Here is a 19,142-nt window from a genome sequence, read left to right on the forward strand (position 1 = left end):
GCTTGTTTGGCTTCTTTGGCAGGAATTAGTCATGTTCATCTGTGTTGTGCCTTTTAACTTCTATTATCATCTGCCTCTGGATCTCTCAGATCCATTTTCTTTCCTAGGGCTTTGACCCAAAGACTGGAATTGAGTGTGGGACAAAAATTTGTCTCCAAGTGAGGAGAGGTTCAATGGACTCCTTATTATAAGTGGAATGCTAAGCTGAAACTGTGGAATTGAGTCCTCCACTAAAAAGAGAGGTGAGTCCTGTGACACACTCAGATAACTGGTGACCATAGTTATGCTTGCTAAGATTTGGGTGCATGAGGCTTTGCTTTGGTCAGCTCCCTTGGTCTTACTTTCCCAAAAAGTAACCTCTGGGTGATGGGCACCCTATTTATTCTCATGACCTGGCAGGAATTTCAGGATAATTGCTCAGAACTAGAATATTGATCCAGATTCTTACATTACCCATCCCCTTTTGTTCCCTCTGAGCTGCAGTAGGCAATCACTGCTTGGTTCACAGGAGTAAGCAGGGTTAGTCTAAAATGTAGGCAAAAACTTAGAAACAACTATTGAGTCTACAATTTGATGACAATTATATGAGAAATTTTGAAACATAATTTCTCTGTCTCCAGTCCTCATTTTTTTTTTTTTTTTTTGAGATGGAGTCTCTGTCATCCAGGCTGGAGTGCAATGGTGCAATCTCGGTTCACTGCAACCTCCATCCCCCGGATTCAAGAGATTCTCCTACCTCAGCCAATCCAGTAGCTGGGATTACAGGCACATGCCACCATGCCCAGCTATTTGTATTTTTAATAGAGAAGGAGTTTCACCATGTTGGACAGGCTGTTCTCAAACTCCTGATCTCAGGTGATCCACCTGCCTCAACCTCCCAAAGTGCTGGGATTACAGGCATGCACCACTGTGCCCAGCCATTCTGTTTTTTTCAAAAACAAATCATGATAAGATTGAATTGTTTGTAAAATAGACTTTAGTCTTATATTTGGCCTGTTTATTTGCATAAAGTATAGTAAGCATTATTATTTTACATAGGCCTTTTAGATTGGCTTTGATGGAACTCTGTTCCAGAAGGAATCTCAGGTAGGTCTTTCTAAGGCAAAGCCCAGCTATGGGTTTGTATGTTCAAATACCTGTGAGTTGGGTAAACTCCTCTCTTCTTGAGGTCCCAAGAGCATAGGGTTCCTGGGCCTGTTAGAAAGTGACAGTCTTTACTCACTGCAGGTTAGGAACCCTGTATGGGGACTGTGTAGACAAGATATGAGGCTGGCTTTCCCAAGGGGCTTTTATTGGCTTTGCAATTTGAATTGGACTCCTTAAAGGGAAGCATACCCTTCCAGTCAAAGCCTTAGTAAAACAACCATTTTCTCCAATTGTGTCCTGTTGCAAAAGAAAAGGGATTATTATTGCACTGATGCAAACAACTATATTGCCTTAAGTTAAGAATACACACAACTATCTTCCAAGTTCCAAAGAAACCAGGCAGAGAGGGAGAGGCAAATATGCTCCAAATTTGATTCACAGGAGTATACCTTAATCAATTATTAAAGGCCATAAATAGCTTAAAATAAGTATCCTTGACTCTAAAAAACAAAACAAGAATCAGCAATGTTCCACACAAAAGTCAAACAAATTGCTTCAGTTTTTTATTAGTTCAGTCCATTCAGTTAACTCTTGTTTTGCTTGATGTTTGTGAACATTTCAGCTCTTCAGAATTCCTGTAAATTTTTTCTTTATTCCAATGTCACAATCTCCAAAGTTATCAGAAACTTACATTTTAGAGCACCTATTAAAGTTCTACAGCTGAGTATAAACCATTTATTGAAGAGTATCAAAACAAGACAACAATTGACTCTGAATAACAAAATGTCTAGGGTAGTTACTGTCAGAAACATGATTGACAAGGAAGTTTTGTTAACTCTATGGTTTACAATAACTTAACATAACAATGTTAACTGTGATTGATAGCGTATACTCAGACATTAGAATTTTAGAAATCCCATACAATTTTGGAACACACGTTAATATTATTCCCTAAAATATAACCTAAAGAAGATTAAACATAATTTTGGCAATCCCATGTGCCTAAACATGTTAACTAATCCTGTTTACCAATTTTCTGGATGCTCTAGGAGCTTTCTGTATCATCCAAAAGCCAGGTGTCAGGAAAGAGAATTTTAAAACTGAAGTTTGATTTTGGGAAGCCTGTTAAATATGTTAGAAGTTTAAAACACTTGATGTTACAAAATAGGATTTCAGATTACCCTAAGTTATTTATTTTTCCAAAATGATGACGCAGAATTTTTTTTAAAAAACAAAAACCTTGTATAACCCTTTAAAAATGTTGCCAAAGAGCACATTCATGTCTTAAGAGTATGTTGTTGTTGTGTTTTTTTTTTTTTTGAGATGGAGTCTCGCTCTGTCACCCAGGTTGGAGTGCAGTGGCACGGTCTCGGCTCACTGCAAGCTCTGCCTCCAGTGTTCATGCCATTCTCCTCCCTCAGCCTCCCAGATAGCTGGGACTACAGGTGCCCGCCACAATGCCTGGCTATTTTTTTTTTGTATTTTTAGTGGAGATGGGGTTTCTCCATGTTGGCCAGGATGGTTTTGATTTCCTGACTTCATGATCCACCCGCCTCAGCCTCCCTTTGTCGTACTTTTATTTCAATGCTCAATTTACAGAAAAACAATGTAATAATACCCTTTTCAATTTAGTCACTATGTTAACACTTGGAACTTCTTTTGCAAGATGAGACAATCCTCCAGAACTTGTTTTAACTTTATCTTATTAAATTCAAAACCATCCTTTAACCCTAGGCAAAAATTTACATTCTGATGACATCTGCTTTTTACCAATAATCTTTAAGGCTAATTTTATTTCTCAAAGATTAAAGTCATGTGAACTAAAAGGTACTACAGCTTTTATTTTCCTTTCAAAAAATATTTGATCCAAGTGCTTATTCTTCTTTAAGTCAATTAATTAGAGCTCTTTTGTATAGAAGTTACAGACATAACACATATATAACTACACAGACAAGCATAAAAGGATCCAGTAGGAGTAAGATTTTTTGTTTGCCAATCTCCTAATTGGATTCTTGCCATCTTTCTGGAGCCCTTTAAGAGCAAGACTAGAAAACATGCAGTCTCTAGGGCCTAATAAACATGGATAGCCAGAAGACAAAAACAGATTTTGAGAGGGATCCATCTACCTCTAATTCCTGGGGCTCCATGAGGAAAACAGAGATCTCTCTTCTCTCACATATGCATTAAAAGTGGCAAGGCAAAATGGAGAAAAATAATTCAGTTGACTGAGAAAAAACCTTTTCCAGCAAAACAAGATCCAAGAAGAGAGGAAAATAAAGACCTTTAAAATATGCCTACAATTTGGATATCCACTTTTAATTAAGCTGAGGGTTGTTTAAGAAAATCCTTTTAAAACCCTTGTTACCTGACTTTAGCTGCACCAAGCAGCCAATATTTCTAGCTTTCAAACTAAAAGTGACCTCCCAGGTGCTCAGAGAAAGGGAAAGCCAAGGCAGTTCATGGAGTGGAAGATAATAAACAAATAGCAAAGGTCCTATAGATATCAAACCAGAAAGAACTCATTTCCTAAGCCAGGATTGAACCTGGGCTGCCATTTTAAAATGGTGGAGGCCAAAACAAACCCTTCCAGTGTGGTTACAGGTCATGTGTCCAAGGACATCAAACAAGATGGAGGCCTTCAGCAAAGTTTGCTACTGACCGTACAGAAAGACATGCAAAACACACCAGATTGGCTACACCTTAAGTCCAACCTCACAAATCTTTTTCCATAATTAAAACTATGAGAACATAAACGTAATAGTTGGGGTCCTGGGCTAGTAAAACGTTTTCTAAAAGGATTAAAAAAAAAAATCTCTGACTTAAGTGTTAACTCATGACCTGTTGGGGAAAAGAAAAAAAGCTTAAACTGCAAGGCTGTTGATAACTACCCAAAGGGTGCAGAAAAGAAAAAAAAAAAAAGCTTAAAGTGCAGGGTTGGAAAGATGCCTAGGGGAAAAACCTTTTATTTTTATGTAAATGGGTTCTTCCAACTGGGAGAGTAACTTAATTGCTGATGGAGCTGGACTCCTTGGCTAGGGGAGGAGAGAACACCATGGACACATGGCAGAACACTTGCCAGCTTGCCATATGGGGGCCCTTGGGCCTTAGCCACTGCTTACCTGTTTATCCTGTAAAAAGAAAGAAAATGCCACAGAAGGCTGGTTTGGACCAATACTGACATTCCCGACCCCTGAGAGTAAAGGGGCAGGGGGGACAGAGTTTCCTCTACCCTCAGAAGAAGTCCAAAGACAAAATGGCTTAGAAACAAAAGGGAAAAAGATTTTCTTTATTTGCATCTTACTAACCCTTCCTCATGTCCCCATACAGGCCACCAAAATCATGCAGGATTTTTTCTCCTTAGTTCACCTAAAACTAGGTTCTTGTCACACTACCAGGAAAGATTAGGCATACAGACACATTAAAGGTGAGGAGACCAGAATTTATTAACAGAAAGCTCTCAGTGAAAAAGGAAGGGGTCCTCCTAACAGGTTCCCACTTCAAATATTGAATACCAGGCAACCACACACCAGCTGAAGAGGCCAGGCTCCTTGCCCCCGCACAAGGTGCAAATTGTAGGCTTGCACATACAAGACCCTGGGTAGGTTCCCTCATCTTCACAAAAGCATCTGATGTAAATACTTGTGAGGTGGGTTGGAGATTCTCCGGGGACGCCACCTTATCTGCCTCCCGCATCTATCATTATCACCTCAGTGCTTATCACTAGGAGGGTTCAGCAGTTTCATTGTGGGCTGAGTCACTTATCATAAGGGACTCCATTTGGTGATGTTTAGGGTCCAAAAACATTATTATATATTAGTTGTTCTTTGGGTTGACTAACATTGTTTATGATAAGAGCTCATGACCATTATTTGTCTTGAATTAGTAAATGTTTGGGAAGTTCTGTTTCTCTGTGAAGATCTTTTTTTGACATAAAATTCTGGGGTCACTTTTTAAAAATGTTTCATAATGGCAAAAAGTTTTCTACCTTTAAGAGAGCATAAGTAGTAAACTGAGGCAACAGTTTGGCACATCTGTTACCAAAGCTGATACAGTTGGTTGCAGAGCAGTAGAGTGTAAATCATACAGAGTATAAACAGATGCAGAGGATAATACAGTGAACAGCTGCAGAAACCAAAAGTAAAATGCTAAGCCTTCCCACTGACTGAATGGACATGCTTTTAGCCAAAGGAACCCTAGAGCAATGTGCAAAACTAAATTTCAGGCCATGACAGGTAGGTAGGTTGGACACACCTCGTTATACCTCATCCTTGCTGGAGGTTAGCCAGAATTGACTAGCATTAGCATTAAAAAAGAGATATTAAGACTGACCAAACAGACTCTTTGTAGCAATAAAATATTCCATCACAATCTGACTCTGGTATACCATCATGTGACAGATAGCAGGCCCTAAAGGAAATCAAAATATTTTATCACAAAATATATTTCTTTAATATATTTTGAAATGGCACTGCAAAGCCATTTTTGTTGTGGAAATTTGCATCTGTAGAACATCTGCTTACCTTTCTAGGTCTTTCCTGTAATTAAGAGAGAATAAATGAGAATCTGACACCTTTAGGGTCTAAAAAGAGACATTTGCCATCTATTCTCTCAGAAGCCTGCTACCTGGAGGCTTCAGTTTTATAACAAGAACCTTGGCTTCCACAACCCCCCATCTTAACTCAAGCATTTCTTTCTACTGACTTCAAATCTTTAAACAAATCTTAACTCTATTCCCCCACCCAACTTTAAAGCATCCTGCTTTTTAGGCCAAACCAATGTCTACTTTATACACATATTGATTTGTGTCATTGCGTGTAACTTCTGTTTCCCTAAAATGCATAAAACCAATCTATAACCCGACCATCTCAGGCACTTTTCCTCAGGACCACTTAGGATTGTTCCCCTGGCTGTAGTCACTCATATTGGTTCAGAATAATCCTTTTAAGTATTTTACAGAGTTTAGCTTTTACAGCTTCACACCCACCAACCAGTTAAAGATGTACAATATTAAGAATATCATTAAAGCAATATTAAGACTATCATTAACAAATCATGTTATTAATGCAAGAGTTAAAGAAAGAGGAAAGAAACATGAAAAGTGGCTCAACAGTCAAAGACAAGTTTATTTTAGAGGATAAACCTGAGAAGGGCTTCTGGCCGATTTCGGTCAGGAGCGCTCTCTCTCTTACAGACTAAGAGTATTTATGGGTTTTAGGGTGAGAGAGATTATCTTGCAACCAAAGCTTGGAATGTCTCTGTGTGGGGGAGAAGTTAATGGAGGGGTTGGAATGCCTCTGGTTGGAGGGGAGGTTATCTGGGGTCTGGCATGTCTCTGGTTGGGGAGGGGATTGGAATGTTTCTGGTTGGAGATATCATTTGTGGTTTATGGTCATGCTGACCTTAGTCATTAAGTTTATGCCCTTTGGATTTAGGTGGTTTTTCATCAAGGGAACTTTAAAGTGGCAATGCTTGTCCAAGATGGCGATACTCCTGCTCTGTCAGTTAACCCTGAGTAGCTCATTCCCATCCCTCTCTCTGACATCAGTTTATCATGTTCTTGCTTTCATCTTAGTTTTATTGTACATTTGTTTTTAAAAACTATGTAGTAGTACATTTAGTGTTTGTTCAGAACCAGCTTTTTCCACACTCTGTCTCTAAGGTGCACTCGTGTTGAAGTTAATAGCCATTGTGTGCTTCTTTTTCATGTATTGTATGAATATGTTGCATTGTATGTATTTATTCTGTTGATGGGGAAACTGTAATATTCTATACTGTAAAAAAGCTTCTGTAAATATTCTTATACATGTTCCCTGGTGACTTTTGAAAGAGCCTTCTAAGTTATGAACTGAGATTTGGCATTTTTGGGTCACAGGTGACATATCTCATCAATTTTACATGAGAAGTCTGGACTGTTTCTAAAGTGATTTTTACTGATTTTTCAGTCCCACCATCAGTGGGTAAGTATTTCTATTGATTCCCATCCTCACCAACACATGGAATTGTTTCATTATTATCAATCCAGAAACTGTAAAATAGTCCTCCATTGGGGTTTTAATTTGCATGTCCCTGTTTACTAGTGAAATTGAAAATCTTTTAAACATCACACTCTACTCAAGTTTCCTCTGCTGTGAAGTATGTGTCCACCTCATTGGCTCATTTTCCAAGTGGGACAGTACTTGTTTCTGTGTCCTCAAAATTGAATTTCTCAACAGCTATGAATATGATATGTATCTTCTCCCAGGCTCTGGCATGGTTACTCACTTTCTTTATCAGTTTTTGGATAAACAAAAGTTCTCAGATTTATTGAAGTTGAATTTGTCAATCTTTTTTTATGGTTTCAATTTGGTTTAGGAGAGCCTGGCTTTCTTCAAGGTCAAATTCTTCTCTATTTTCTCCCAAAAACTCTTAAGTTTCTACAAGTGTTGATTCATGGGGAATTTATTTTTGTCTATGCTATAAAGTAGAAATTCAATTTAACTTTTAGCTAGGTAGCCAAACATCTCAGTGCATATGTTAAATGGTTTCTCTTTTCCCTGTTTATCTGTGGAATGAGCTCCTTTATAACTCAGATGTATTTCTATGGTCATGTTTCTACTCCATTTATCTACTCACTTATCACTGTGCCAATACCATATGTCTTAATTATAATTTTGTTTTGTTTTGTTTTGTTTTTGTTTTGAGACAGAGTCTCACTCTATCACCCAGGCTGGAGTGAAGTAGCACAATTTTGGCTCATTGCAACCTCCACTTTCTGGGTTCAAGTGATTCTCCTGACTCAGTTTCCCAGGGAGGTGAGACTACAGGTGCCCTCCACCACACCCAGCTAATTTTTGTATTTTTAGTAGAGATGGGGATTCACCATCTTGGCCAGGCTGGCCTCAAACTCCTGACCTTGTGATCCACCCACCTCAGCCCCTCTAAGTGATGGGCTTAGAGGTGTCAGTCACCATGCCTGGCCAATAGTTTTATATTTATTTTTTCCGTTAAGATGTGACATCTTGGTATTTGACAAAACTAGTTGGCTCGCTTTGTTTTCAATCAGGGGAAACTAATGAAATTTTGTTATGTGATCTCAGTTTCTCCTTCAACTTTTATTAATTTTGCTTTATATATTTATTAACTACATGTAATATTTGAGCATGTGTATTATCGTCATCAATTTATTCTTTGATCGTACTACAATATGTGGAGTACATCACTATAGAATCCCTTCTAAAATACTCAGCCCAGCCTGTAGAAACACTGGGCCTGTAAGAAGCAAGAATAAAGAAGAGAGAACCAACAACACCAAAAGGGCAGCTACATGGGGCTGACCAACTGGTGAGATAAAACAAGACAAGGGGAAGTAAGAAATAGTCACATTAAAATTTTTGAAGCATTTTAAGATACTGGAAAGGGAACCCAAAGTGAATAAAATCAAATGTAGGTGATGAAAAGATAAAATCAGGAATTTTTCCACCCCACATTGACACCCACTCACAGACACACACAGACCCAACCTAAAAATAAGGATGCAAGCTGAAGTATGGGCAACTGAATAAGTCCAAACCTCCCAACACATCCCAGAAATAATACACAAGTGGAAAGATGGACACACAAATAGAAGAAATACAACCATACAAGACCAAGAGCAGAACAATGGTTCCCAGAGTCTTGGGGACTGGGGAGATGTTGATAAAAATACAAAATTTCAGTTAGACAGGAGGAATAAGTTCAAGAGATTTGTTGTACAACATAGTGACTATGGTTAACAACAAGGTATTCTACTGAAAATCACTAAGAGTGTAGATTTAAGTGTTCTCATCACACACAAAAAAATAGTTGTGAGGTAATGAATATGTAAATTAGCTGAATTAAGCCATTTCTAAATGCATGCATATTATAAAACATCATGCTATTCATGATATATATATATATAAAATTTCTATTTGTCAACAAAAATTAAGTTTAAAAAATGACAGAAGACCTTTCACCTTCATCGTAGCTAGAAGAGAGAGAACCCTCAAACTTCAAAATGCTTGTAAGTAGAAAAATAAACAATACAGGCCAATGAGCTGTCTCCTGCACTCTGAAAAATGTTGTGTGTGAGAGAAAAGAGTTAGTGGGTAGCCTAAGCATTGACTAAAACATCACTTCATGAAACACTACGTGACTTCAAAATATACTACAAGGCTACAGTAACTAAAACAACATGATACTGGTACCAAAACAGATATGTAGACCAATGGAACAGAACAGAGGCCTCAGAAACACCACCACACATTTACAACCATCTGATCTTTGAGAAACCTAACAAAAACAAGCAATGGAGAAAGGATTCCCTATGTAATAAATGGTGCCAGGAAACAGGCTAGCCATTTGCAGAAAACTGAAACTGGACCCGTTCCTTACACCTTATACAAATGTTAACTCAAGGTGGATTAAAGACTTAAATGTAAGACCTAAAACCATAACAACTCTAGAAGAAAACCTAGGCAATACCACTCAGTACATAGGCATGGGAAAAGGCTTCATGACTAAAACACCAAAAGCAATGGCAACAAAAGCCACAATTGACAAAGGGGATCTAATTCAACTAAAGAACTTCTGCATAGCAAAAGAAACTATCATCAGAGTAAACAGACAACTACAGAATGGGAGAAACATTCTGCAATCTATCCATCTGACTAAGCACTAATATCCAGTGTCTACAAGGAACTTAAACAACTGTACAAGAGAAAAACAAACAATCCCATCAAAAAGTAGGCAAAGGATATGAACAGACACTTCTCAAAAGAAGACATTTATGTGGCCAACAAATATATGAAAAAAAAGCTCATCATCTCTGGTCATTAGAGAAAGGCAAATCAAAACCACAATAAGATACCATCTCATGCCAGTGAGAATGGCGATTATTAAAAAGTCAGAAGACAACAGATGCTGGACAGGATGTGGAAACTGGAATGCTTTTACCATTGGTGGGAATGTAAATTAGTTCAACCATTGTGAAAGACACCTCTGTTGTTTTTTATTTAAGACAGAGTCTGGCTCTGTCACCCAGGCTGGAGTACAGTGGTGCAATCTACAAACTCTGCCTCCCAGGTTCAAGCAGTTCTCCTGCCTCAGCCTCCCAAGTAACTGGGATTACAGGCACATACCACCACATCTGGCTAATTTTTGTATTTTTAGTATAGACAGGGCTTCACCACATTGGCCAGGCTGGTCTCGAACTCCTGACCTCAAGTTATCCACCCATCTTGGCCTCCCATAGTGTTGGGATTAAAGGCATGAGCCACTGCACCTGGCCTTGCATGTCCTCTGGATCGCACTCCCCATGTCCTTAGATCTCCTGTCCTCTAGGCTGGCATCATCTTCAGATTGGTCCTTGCAACATGATGCTTTGCCCCAGCATATCAGTAACTGTGACAAGTGAGATCCTAACACTCTGCCCCATAAGTTCTGGAAAGCCACTGAGATAACTCTTTTATGAAGGAAAGCACTCTGGCCACTGGCTGATTACAATGTGGGTAGTTTAGAAGGGGTGCTAGCCATTTCTTCATTTTTACCATCAATTCTTGAGTCTTTTTCAATTGACTAACTCTTCCCCAGTCCTCAGTCTTCCATTTTCCCTGTTCCTTGCACCAGCAATTTGTCTTCTTTTTGCTGCCACATTCTGTGGTTGAGATTTGTGAGATTGCAATTCCTGTCTCTTAGCCAACAGAGCAAGAGTAGCTATTAAATAGAGTGGAGCAACTCAGAGGAAAACAATTTTCTTCCTTGCTAATAATTTAAAACATCTCAATATCAGACTGTGTTCAAGTTATTCATTTCAAAAATAAAAATTTTATAAAATAATTCAAGCATATTGACAAGTACAGAAAACAAAAATTTGTATATACCACTACTCAGATGCAAGCAATGTTAGCACTTTTCCATAGCTGCATCAATTTTTTCTAGGAAAAAATTAGATATTTCAAGGAAATTGAAGGCCTAGCTGCCACATCTTGGTTTCTTCACCTTGTACTTCCCTACAGTTAAGGAAATCTACCCAAGTAGACCAAAAAAAGGCATCAAAATTGGTATGTTTATGTTCTTAATGGATTTTTATAACATTGACACATATGAATATGTGTATACAATATATTATTATACTGATTAACTAAGGAGTTTCTTCTCCATCCCTGAACAAGCCAAGCAGTTTATCTCCCCTCTTTGGCATTCATAACTTTTGGTGAAAAAGTGGAATTCAATTAGAGTATTTCTTTTTCATTCCCAAAGCCTGTCAGGGCAATTTTGTACAGAAAAAAATCAACTGCTTAAGCAAAAAAGAATACTAGTTCAGTAAAAAAAAAAAAAAAACTACATATAAGAAATAAAACTTTGAAAAGGAAAGCCTTTCCCAAATGTGTGTTTATAGAGGCTCTTTCTGTTCACAGTCGCCATTGTCAGCACTGTAGTGGAGTATGAGCTCAGCTGTTACTGCATTTCCCCAGGAGTACAGGTAGGCCCCCCTCGCTAGGTTTTTCTTCCCAGCAGCAACCACTTTAACTTCCCATTATGCACTGAGTGTGATGCAGAAAAGGAAGCATGGCCATTGTGCTCTGTGTATGGAGAGGATGCAAACACTGACAGAAAACCTGTCTCTAGGATGCTGATCAAAAAGCAAGAAGGGAACGGAAGTGGGAATAGCAAAGGACCCTCATGGGTCTGAGCATTTAGGACAACATTTGTCCTATATGAAAAAACTCTGCTCCATATATTTTATATTTTCATTTACATGAACATGCAAAAGAAGCTATAGGATTTAGCATGAAATTGTTCTGGAAGTTAATATCATGATACAGGTGCCATCTTAAATTAATACTGGACTATCACAATGCATAACTTCTCTGTTTGATGTATTTCACCATCTATCACCAAGACATAGCTTTGGATCACAGCCCAGAAACATGCTCTGTGTCTGAAGGATGAGAGATCATCGTGGCATAAATCCCAATTTTCCATCCCAGGGGTAATGTTGCATTATTCAACACTAAGCTTGTGCTCGGTCTGATAGAAATGAGGTCTGATATTATGATGCTCTTTTTTGTAGAAATAAATTAGTACTACATGTTGCTGGTTACATAAAGGAATCAGTAAAGGGGATCTGTGAGCTACTGCCTATGATTTTATAGGCTTGTAAGTGTTTAGCTGAGACCAGTGTTTTAAGGGCCACAGAATGAGAGGCAACTTGCATCATGCCCATTCTTCAAGTTATCTAACTAATGGTCTAAATTTACAATTTTCCTCATCTGAGCAAGTGCAGCACTTCATTACAGCTTGCTTACTTTATGAATCATTACTTAATTTCTGAATGCTGGCATTGACACAGTCCTGCAGCATAAAGTTCCTGTGCACCAGTCTGTATCTCCTGATCCTTAAGGAAAAAGTGTAAGGTAATGAGAAAAAACAGCAAGCCTACCCCTCCTTGATTTCTATATTTCTTTATGGCATGGTCACCTACACATAACACTTGACTCAGAAGCTCCAAAGCTTTTGCTAAAAAAATGATTTTTTTTTTATTCCTCAGAAGTTTTGAAATGACTTGTTGTAAAACAAAAAGGATAATTTAGAGGAATGCTAATGTAAAACTTTCTGAAAAACAGGACCAGTTCTGAAATTCATTGGGAAATGAATAATTTGAGACTGAGTGTGGCATACTAAAATAAAGTCTCTATGGCAAAGGACGAAAGAGCATGATTGTTATCCATTTATGTTTCCATGCTGTAATTTCAGACAAAATTTAGTTAGGCAAAATTGGTCTTGTTTGAGCTGTACCATTGGATCCTGTTTCCCTAAGGTCTTGAGAGACAGGCATTTCTTTTATAATCCATGACTCTAATCTCCTGGGATCCCTAAAGTGCTTATTACCCACAGCCCTACAACATCCCTTCATTGTATTTCTTTACTCCATTCAGGCCTTCCAGGGCCTACTGTATTTAATCTTTTTATGCTTACAAAGCCCTTACTTGGACTAGGAGCACAGCATCATCTACTTGAAGGTTGGATCTATGTTTTCCCACCACTAGAGAGTAGCCCCTGAGCAAATGATTGCTTACTACTTAGCTAAATCAGTAAATAATAATCAAATATATGCAGGCAGGCATGCTTAAAACCACACCTGCACTTATCTTCTCCACTGAGATAAAAAGCCAATCAAAAAACTGAAAGGAGAGAGCTGTATTCAGAGAATCATCAGTTTATGTCTCATATGATACTACTTCAGCTTCCCCAAAAGTGAATGAATTAATCCTAGCCAGAAACTTCCCTATAATCCTACGCATCTAAGAATGGAATAATATTTAAAAGGAAACTTTAGAAAATAAGAAAGTATTCTTTGAAATTAAAACTTGGAAAGCAGAAATTAAAAATTAAAAAACTAGGCTACAAGAAAAAATTTTAGAAAAGGAATGGAAATAAGAAATACTCCCCAAATTAGACCAACAAGTCAAATAAATGGAAATTAGAAAAGTTAAAAAAGAATATTATCAATTCAACATGTTAAGCAAAACACTTAAGAAGCCAAGAATGAAGGAAAGGGAAATAATCAAAGAAAATATATAAGAAAACACTGTAGGATAAGGTTGTACTGACTGGAAGACATAAAATGCCTGGCATCCTAAAGCAAATAATCAACTTCAGAACTCCAGAAATAACGGATGATCTTAAAAACATTTATATCAAGAACATATTTAGGCATCAAGTCTAACACAGGACATTTTAACAGTAATGCTGAAAGTTAGAAGATAATGAGATGATGATGACTTCTGACCTGGAATTCTAGAGGCTAAACTCCCTTTGTCATCTGTAAGGACAAAGGCAGGCTAAAAGAAAAGCTTGGGAAATTTCCAGGAGGCTATCTGTGCAGCAAGCTTAGAGAGCTGCCCATATAGACAAATGAAGGATATTTTCAAATTAAAAAGTAGAACTGATAAAGTGTGAAGTGTGCTTAATTTTAATAAGAGTCTTAGAGTTCTGGCAGAGTTTGGTAATGAATTAGTGATAGACACATAGAACTGTGAATAGATAAAAAGAAAGTAAAGCAATAATTAACTCTAGTATATGGTCAATTTTGGAATAGGTGTTGTGTGGTGCTGAAAAAAATGTATATTCTGTTGATTTGGGGTGGAGAGTTCTGTAGATGTCTATTAGGTCCGCTTGGTGCAGAGCTGAGTTCAATTCCTGGGTATCCTTGTTGACTTTCTGTCTCGTTGATCTGTCTAATGTTGACAGTGGGGTGTTAAAGTCTCCCATTATTAATGTGTGGGAGTCTAAGTCTCTTTGTAGGTCACTCAGGACTTGCTTTATGAATCTGGGTGCTCCTGTATTGGGTGCATATATATTTAGGATAGTTAGCTCTTCTTGTTGAATTAATCCCTTTACCATTATGTAATGGCCTTCTTTGTCTCTTTTGATCTTTGTTGGTTTAAAGTCTGTTTTATCAGAGATTAGGATTGCAACCCCTGCCTTTTTTTGTTTTCCATTTGCTTAGTAGATCTTCCTCCATCCTTTTATTTTGAGCCTATGTGTGTCTCTGCACGTGAGATGGGTTTCCTGAATACAGCACACTGCTGGGTCTTGAGTCTTTATCCAATTTGCCAGTCTGTGTCTTTTAATTGGAGCATTTAGTCCCTTTACATTTAAAGTTAATATTGTTATGTGTGAATTTGATCCTGTCATTATGATGTTAGCTGGTTATTTTGCTCGTTAGTTGATGCAGTCTCTTCCTAGTCTCGATGGTCTTTACATTTTGGTATGATTTTGCAGTGGCTGGTACTTGTTGTGCCTTTCCATGTTTAGCGCTTCCTTCAGGAGCTCTTTTAGGGCAGGCCTGGTGGTGACAAAATCTCTCAGCATTTGCTTGTCTGTAAAGTATTTTATTTCTCCTTCACTTATGAAGCTTAGTTTGGCAGGATATGAAATTCTGGGTTGAAAATTCTTTTCTTTAAGAATGTTGAATATTGGCCCCCACTCTCTTCTGGCTTGTAGGGTTTCTGCCGAGAGATCCGCTGTTAGTCTGATGTGCTTCCCTTTGATGGTAACCCGACCTTTCTCTCTGGCTGCCCTTAACATTTTTTCCTTCATTTCAACTTTGGTGAATCTGACAATTATGTGTCTTGGAGTTGCTCTTCTCGAGGAGTATCTTTGTGGCATTCTCAAATAAAGCTCTCCTCAATAAATGTAAAAGAACAGAAATTATAACAAACTATCTCTCAGATCACAGTGCAATCAAGCTAGAACTCAGGATTAAGAATCTCACTCAAAACCACTCATCTACATGGAAACTGAACAACCTGCTCCTGAATGACTACTGGGTGCATAACGAAATGAAGACAGAAATAAAGATGTTCTTTGAAACCAATGAGAATCAAGACACAACATACCAGAATCTCTGGGATGCATTCAAAGCAGTGTGTAGAGGGAAATTTATAGCACTAAATGCCCACAAGAGAAAGCAGGAAAGATCCAAAATTGACACCCTAACATCACAATTAAAAGAACTAGAAAAGCAAGAGCAAACACATTCAAAAGCTAGCAGAAGGCAAGAAATAACTAAAATCAGAGCAGAACTGAAGGAAATAGAGACAAAAAAAACCCTTCAAAAAATAAATGAATCCAGGAGCTGGTTTTTTGAAAGGATCAACAAAATTGATAGACTGCTAGCAAGATTAATAAAGAAAAAAAGAGAGAAGAATCAAATAGATGCAATAAAAAATGATAAAGGGGATATCACCACCGATCCCACAGAAATACAAACTACCATCAGAGAATAATACAAACACCTCTACGCAAATAAACTAGAAAATCTAGAAGAAATGGATAAATTCCTCGACACATACACCCTCCCAAGACTAAACCAGGAAGAAGTTGAATCTCTGAATAGACCAACAGCAGGAGCTGAAATTGTGGCAATAATCAATAGCTTACCAACCAAAAAAAGTCCAGGACCAGATGGGTTCACAGCCGAATTCTACCAGAGGTACAAGGAGGAGCTGGTACCATTCCTTCTGAAACTATTCCAATCAATAGAAAAAGAGGGAATCCTCTCTAACTCATTTTATGAGGCCAGCATCATCCTGATACGAAAGCCTGGCAGAGACACAACAAAAAAAGAGAATTTTAGACCAATATCCTTGATGAACATTGATGCAAAAATCCTCAATAAAATACTGGCAAACAGAATCCAGCAGCACATCAAAAAGCTTATCCACCATGATCAAGTGGGCTTCATCCCTGGGATGCAAGGCTGGTTCAATATATGCAAATCAATAAATGTAATCCAGCATATAAACAGAACCAAAGACAAAAACCACATGATTATCTCAATAGATGCAGAAAAGGCCTTTGACAAAATTCAACAACCCTTCATGCTAAAAACTCTCAATAAATTAGGTATTGATGGGACGTATCTCAAAATAATAAGAGCTATTTATGACAAACCCACAGCCAATATCATACTGAATGGGCAAAAACTGGAAGCATTCCCTTTGAAAACTGGCACAAGACAGGGATGCCCTCTCTCACCACTTCTATTCAACATAGTGTTGGAAGTTCTGGCCAGGGCAATTAGGCAGGAGAAGGAAATCAAGGGTATTCAAGTAGGAAAAGAGGAAGTCAAATTGTCCCTGTTTGCAGATGACATGATAGTATATCTAGAAAACCCCATTGTCTCAGCCCAAAATCTCCTTAAGCTGATAAGCAACTTCAGCAAAGTCTCAGGATATAAAATCAATGTACAAAAATCACAAGCATTCTTATACATCAATAACAGACAAACAGAGAGCCAAATCATGAGTGAACTCCCATTCACAATTGCTTCAAAGAGAATAAAATACCTAGGAATCCAACTTACAAGGGATGTGAAGGACCTCTTCAAGGAGAACTACAAACCACTGCTCAAGGAAATAAAAGAGGATACAAACAAATGGAAGAACATTCCATGCTCATGGGTAGGAAGAATCAATATCATGAAAATGGCCATCCTTCCCAAGGTAATTTACAGATTCAATGCCATCCCCATCAAGTTACCAATGACTTTCTTCACAGAATTGGAAAAAACTACTTTAAAGTTCATATGGAACCAAAAAAGAGCCCGTATCGCCAAGTCAATTCTAAGCCAAAAGAACAAAGCTGGAGGCATCACACTACCTGACTTCAAACTATACTACAAAGCTACAGTAACCAAAACAGCATGGTACTGGTACCAAAACAGAGATATAGATCAGTGGAACAGAACAGAGCCATCAGAAATAATGCCACATATCTACAACTATCTGATCTTTGACAAACCTGACAAAAACAAGAAATGGGGAAAGGATTCCCTATTTAATAAATGGTGCTGGGAAAACTGGCTAGCCATATGTAGAAAGCTGAAACTGGATCCCTTCCTTACACCTTATACAAAAATCAATTCAAGATGGATTAAAGACTTAAATGTTAGACCTAAAACCATAAAAACACTAGAAGAAAACCTAGGCATTACCATTCAGGACATAGGCATGGGCAAGGACTTCATGTCTAAAACACCAAAAGCAATGGCAACAAAAGCCAAAATTGACAAATGGGATCTAATTAAACTCAAGAGCTTCTGCACAGCAAAGGAAACTACCATCAGAGTGAACAGGCAACCTACAAAATGGGAGAAAATTTTTGCAACCTACTCATCTGACAAAGGGCTAATATCCAGAATCTACAATGAACTCAAACAAATTTACAAGAAAAAAATAAACAACCCCATCAAAAAGTGGGCAAAGGACATGAACAGACACTTCTCAAAAGAAGACATTTATGCAGCCAAAAAACACATGAAAAAATGCTCACCATCACTGGCCATCAGAGAAATGCAAATCAAAACCACAATGAGATACCATCTCACACCAGTTAGAATGGCAATCATTAAAAAGTCAGGAAACAACAGGTGCTGGAGAGGATGTGGAGAAATAGGAACACTTTTACACTGTTGGTGGGACTGTAAACTAGTTCAACCCTTGTGGAAGTCAGCGTGGCGATTCCTCAGGGATCTAGAACTAGAAATTCCATTTGACCCAGCCATCCCATTACTGGGTATACACCCAAAGGACTATAAATCATGCTGCTATAAAGACACATGCACACGTATGTTTATTGCAGCATTATTCACAATAGCAAAGACTTGGAACCAACCCAAATGGCCAACAATGATAGACTGGATTAAGAAAATGTGGCACATATACACCATGGAATACTATGCAGCCATAAAAAATGATGAGTTCACGTCCTTTGTAGGGACATGGATGAAATTGGAAATCATCATTCTCAGTAAACTATCACAAGAACAAAAAACCAAACACCGCATATTCTCACTCATAGGTGGGAATTGAACAATGAGAACACATGGTCACAGGAAGGGGAACATCACACTTCGGGGACTGTTGTGGGGTGGGGGGAGGGGAGAGGGATAGCATTGGGAGATATACCTAATGCTAGATGACGAGTTGGTGGGTGCAGCGCACCAGCATGGCACATGTATACATATGTAAGTTACCTGCACGTTGCGCACATGTACCATAGAGCCTAAAGTATAATAATAATAATAATAATAATAAAAAGAAAAAAAATAGTTAACTCTAGGAAAAACAAAAGTCTAACAAGACAATGAAAGATGATCATATTTTTCTTTTTGGTTTAGGTAGGAAGACTCTGTAAATAGTCATGATTCCTTAAAATATGATTGAATTCTTTCGGTAGGATATGGGAAGGGAAGTGGTGTGTGTGTGTCTGTGTCTGTCTGTGTTTGTGTGTGCTTATACAGTTAATAAGTACATTGCATTCTATTTACTGTAAAGTTAACAGAAGTAAATTCTCATTGCCCAGAATGGGAAACCTAGTGATGGTATCTAAAATATAAAAAATTACCTCCTAAGTAGGAAAGAATATTATTCCAAATGATGGAGACAAATGATAAAGGTACAAATCTTTCCAACTGGGAACCTGCATTACTTACTCATTGAGGATTATTAATATAGACATGTTTAAGACCTTCTCCAGACTTACTGATA

Source organism: Pongo pygmaeus, chromosome 12, assembly GCF_028885625.2.
Source record: "Pongo pygmaeus isolate AG05252 chromosome 12, NHGRI_mPonPyg2-v2.0_pri, whole genome shotgun sequence".
Taxonomy (NCBI): Eukaryota; Metazoa; Chordata; class Mammalia; order Primates; family Hominidae; genus Pongo; species Pongo pygmaeus.